The sequence below is a fragment of the Triticum aestivum genome, chromosome 3A (genome assembly GCF_018294505.1).
Source record: "Triticum aestivum cultivar Chinese Spring chromosome 3A, IWGSC CS RefSeq v2.1, whole genome shotgun sequence".
Lineage (NCBI taxonomy): Eukaryota > Viridiplantae > Streptophyta > Magnoliopsida > Poales > Poaceae > Triticum > Triticum aestivum.
The window spans coordinates 157,970,743-157,975,812 of NC_057800.1; positions in this window are offsets into that span (position 1 = coordinate 157,970,743).

Consider the following 5,070-nt stretch of genomic DNA (forward strand, 5'->3'; position numbering starts at 1 on the left):
TCAAGGAAGTCGAGTGAGCACATCTTCATGGTCGAGTGGATGATATTTTCTCTTCGACTGCTTCTGATTCTTTGTAAAGATGTCCTCGGGGAGGGTATGCTGGAAAGGTCCATAACCCTACCCTAGGTACATAGCTTCATCATTAGCCCCCAAATGGATCAGGGTTCGAATAAGGAAGGGGTTGAGAACACTTCCGACCCACTCTTTGTGCTATGAATATGCCTTGTCCTAAAACAATGAGTTGAGGAGAGGACGTCGACTTTCTCAGTCGCCTTGGTCCATTCTTGGTTGTTGTTGAGTGAACTTTCATGGTTGAATTCCGAATGATGATGTAGAGGGTGTTTGTCTTCAGTCTGACAGGTTGTTCCGCTCTTCGCGGATCTCGTGGGATTCGAATTTTGGGAAGCGTACCAGACGGGAGGAAACAAGGTCATCGGGATGGATTAGGTAAGTCTCCTCGATCCTCGCGCCACCTTTTTCGCCACGTACTGCGCACGCGACTGTTGCGGGATTTGTTTAGATCGCTTGGGTCCACTAGTCAGCCACTCGGCGGAAGGTCTTATAAAAGGTCTCGGGCCAGGCCTTTGCTCCGCACGCCACCATTCTCTCTTCTCTTTCTCCCGATCTCTCCCCCACTCTCGCTTCCGCCTCGTCGCCGGACCTCCGCTCGAGCTCGACCTGCCACCATGGGGAAGGATAAGATGGCGGCGCTGGAATGCGCGAAGAAGGCGACCGCGAAGGCGAAGGGCAAGCGGACCAGCCGGGGCGGATCCTCGTCGAGGTTCGGCCTGCCGGCGGGCTGGATCCAGGGCGACTGGATCCGCTCGGCAATCACGCAGGACGACCTCGACGACCTGGTGGAGGGGGGATCGATCCCCCACAAGTCGGCTCGGCTCCCGGGGGACGAAACTGAGCCGCAACCTAGAGAGGGTGAGTGTGTCCTCCTAGCAACCCACGTAGATCGTGGATTCTCGCTGCCTCCCCACCCTTTCTTCCGGGGTTTTTTGAACTTCTTTGGGGCTCAGCTCCACCATTTCACTCCGAACACCATAGTCTATCTGGCCGCTTTCATGTCCATGTGCGAAAACTTCTTGGGCTGTCGACCGCACTGGGGGCTTTTCATACGCATCTTCACTTGCCGTTCCTAGTCGGTCAAAAAGGCCAAGTCGAGTGACGAGAGGACGTGGGTGATCCAGATGTGCGGTGGTCTGGGGATCCAGATGAGGAGCAAGAGTACTTTCCCAGCGATGATCCTTCCTAACTCGGTCCGGGGCTGGCAGTCGACTTGGTTTTACTGCAAGGATCAGCCAACCCCTGGCCAGTCGACTAGACTTCCTCCTTTCTCCTTGGCTCGAGTGGAGAAGCCTGCTCCCCTGAAGGTAGTTCCAGAAGAGAAGGCGCGGGTCAAGGAGCTGGTCGAACGGGTCGTCCAGCTTGTCCGTGACGGAGTGACCGGGATGGATCTGCTGGAGGTCTTTCTCGGTCGACGCATCCAACCTCTTCAGGCGCGCGATCATCCAATGTGGATGTACTTTGGGCTCGAAGATACCACTCGGATCCACCCGGAGGAGGTCAGCGAGGATATCTTGGAGAACTGGTTGAGGGGAATGACTGGCAACAAAGACAACCCTCAGGGATCCGGGAGGGTGATTCCATTCGACAACTCGCGCCAGCCGGAGCAGGTATATTTCTGTTTTATCAAGTATCTTTCCGATTCACCACATGATGTCCCGTTTGTGGTCGACTGAATGTCTTTTGATTGTTATCCTTTCAGGCCCTCATTGAAATGTACTCGATGCCCAATGGAGTGCAGGGCCCCGGCGCTGAAGAAGAAGGGAGCGGGGGCGAGAGCGGCGAGGAGCATTCGGAAGCCGAGGAGGACGAGGAGAGCGATCAATCGACCGATGAGGAAGAAGTCGACTCGCCTCCTCATAGGGAGAGGAGGTCCAAGCACACTCATGACCCGGCACGCGCTCCGGACTTGGTGGATGCGCCGATCGGGCAATCCTCAAAGCGCCCCGGGACGTCTTCCCCGACGCCGACTGAGAAGCCTCCAAAGCAATCCAAGGTCGCACCACTTCAGCGCCGAAAGTGCCGAAAGCCATCTCTTCCAAACCGCCCAAAGCTTTGCCTTGGATCAAAGTGACCGTTCCTACTATCTCCGGGTAACCATCTGACTTGTCCTTTATGTGGATTCAATTAACTGGGTGTAACCGATTGAATGCGGGCCTTTGCAGTGCTGCTACGTCAGGGACCTCTTCATACCAGTACCGGGACGAGGAAATGGAGGATGCGGTGACCTCTAACCCAGGTATGAACTCTTGTGATTTCGATTCTTGATCCTTTTAGGGTCGAGTGGTTCACTTGGGGTCGAATGTTCTGTCTTGCAGCTCCACCCAACATCATTGACCTTCCGGACGACGACGAAGATGTGGCTCCTAAGCCTAGGAAGAGCAAGAAGGTAACAGCTGGCAGGGTGGCTCGGCAGGAACCAACTGCAACGCCTCCCGTCTGTCAAGCTGAAGATGCGGGCAGGGCCGCTGTGATGTTCGTTGCACCCTTGCCGAGTGGGCACCCTACGCGGTCGACCGCGCCTGTGGTTCCTTCAACTATCCAACTCCACACCATGGAGCCTCAAGCAGCTGCACCTGGGTCGTCTGCACATTTTTTCACTAGCTACCCCGTCCCAGACAACCAGTCGGAAGTGGCTGCGGAAGCCATCCGACAGGTTGATATGATGATGGAGCGGGTGAAGATAGTGCATGAGAGCAGTCAGGCTGCCTACAACGCTAGTGCCGCTCTTCGGGCCAACGTCGAGGTGAGTAGACTTTCCGACTGTTTTTGTTCTCGAAAAATCTTCTTCTGCACAATCTCCTGTTGTTCGCGTTGAATTAGAGCACCCACTGGGTGTTGCTGTCGTTTTTGGTAGTTTTGCTCTTCCACTCGGTCTGGGCGAGTGGGATCAGAACCGGTGGGGGCACGCCAAGTGCACCCACTGGATGTAGTCCCCGAGACCGCGGTCGACTGCTGGTAGTCGACTGTGGTCTGAGTTCTTCTTTTCTTGACGGTGCAATTGTTCTTTCTCTCTCTCTTTTTTACTCCTTGCACTCGACTCCGGCGGGCCGGGCAAGTGGGATCAGAACCGGTGGGGGCACGCCAAGTGCACCCACTGGGTGTAGTCCCTGAGACCGCGGTCGACTGCTGGCAGTCGACTGGGGTCTGAACAGCCTGTTGTCCACTTCTTTAGGTTTTATTCATTCGGAAATGAACCGCTTTCGAACCTATCGATTGACCCGTCTCTTGCCTCCTGCAGAAGTCTTGTACTCTTATCTCCAAGTTTGCCGAACTCGAAGAGAAGCAGAGGCAGCTCAACTTAGACTTGGAATTGGCTCAGCAAAATCTGAAAAAAGCTCAAGACGAGGCCACTGGTATGGAAGGTAACTGATTGCCGACTGAATTTCAATATATCTCTTTGATCTCTTTTTTGATTCGATTATTTCTTTTGCAGAGAAAATGAAGTTGGCTCTGGACAAGAAGGACTCGGACCTCGCCGTCGCGCAAAAAGCAGCCCAAGACAAAACCGCTCTCGTAGAGAACAAGCTTGCTTCAATCGGAACGCTTGAAGGAGAGGTGACTAGACTGACATCTTGTCTTAATGAAGCTAACCGCGAAGTGACCAGCCTGAAGAAGGATAAGGTCGCCCTGAATGAAAAGTTGGAGTCTGTGATCCGCAAGAGGAATGACACAGAAGCCTATCTGAGGACCCTCGCCAAGAAGCTTTATCTCGTGCTGGGAGGTATTTCTTTTAATCCGACTGTGTTGATGTTTGCCATCGGATTTTGCTCGGTTGATTGAACTGACTTTTGGCTGCAGAACTTTGTCAAGACTTTGACGAAGAAACTGGGAGGGTCGAGACGGGTCTAGACCCTATCGCTTCCCCGGTCTGCGATGAAACTGCGATGAACGTGCTCCGACTGGAGTCCCGTATCGCCAGCACCACAAGCTACCTCGCACTCCTGAAGGAGGTTGTCTCTCGAATCGACTCGACGCTTTGGCCAGAGGCGATGCTTCAGAATGATCTGGAATCTCTGATGACTCAACTGAACGAGATCCCTGACCGAGTGCAAGAATGGAAGAAATCCTCCGCCCGGTGTGGTGCTGACGTGGCGTTGTCCCTAGTGCGAGTCCATTGCCAGGAGGTTCGTGAACACAAGCTGGCTGCGATCAAAGTCACTAACACCAAAAAGCACGACTTCCAGTCCTTCATGGAGACTTTCATTGCTGCCGCCACTTGGATCGCTGATGGGATCGATCTGGACTCATTCGTGGAGCCTGCCAGTCTTCCTCCGGCTGAGTGAACAATCTTATGAAACTTGGATACGCTTTAAATTTGCCTCGGAATGCTGAGTGGTTTCTGTAACCGTTAAACTCCTTTGGGCTTGGTGCCCGAGTACTTTTGATTCGCTGCTTGGAACCTTTTAGTATTTATTTGAATTTGGTTTATCTCCGAATGTGCTTGTGTTTGCCTTCGGATGGACTTTGCTTGTTGCACCTCTTCGTCCTTGCGGATAGGGATGGAGCGGACGTTGTATTTGTGCCGCAACTCCGAAGGAGAAGGTGGTAGTCGACCTGCACCTCGCCGTCCTTGCGGATAGGGATGGAGCGGACGTTGTATTAGTGCTGCAACTCCGAAGAAGAAGATTGCAGTCGACCTACACCTCGTCGTCCTTGCGGATAGGGATGGGTCTCAAACTTAGGCGAGTACTGGACTACAGCTAAGCCCCCGAGTGGGAGGATTGCTCTCCACTCGATAGGATTTTTCCAAACTTAGGCGAGTGCTGGACTGCTGTTAAGCCTCTTAGTGAGAGAACTTAGGCGAGTGCTCGACTGCAGCTAAGCCCCCGAGTGGGCGGACTGCTCTCCACTCGGTAGGATTTTTTCAAACTTAGGCGAGTGCTGGACTGCCGTTAAGCCTCTTAGTGAGAGAACTTAGGCGAGTGCTCGACTGTAGCTAAGCCCCCGAGTGGGAGGACTGCTCTCCGCTCGGTAGGATTTTTTCAAACTTAGGCG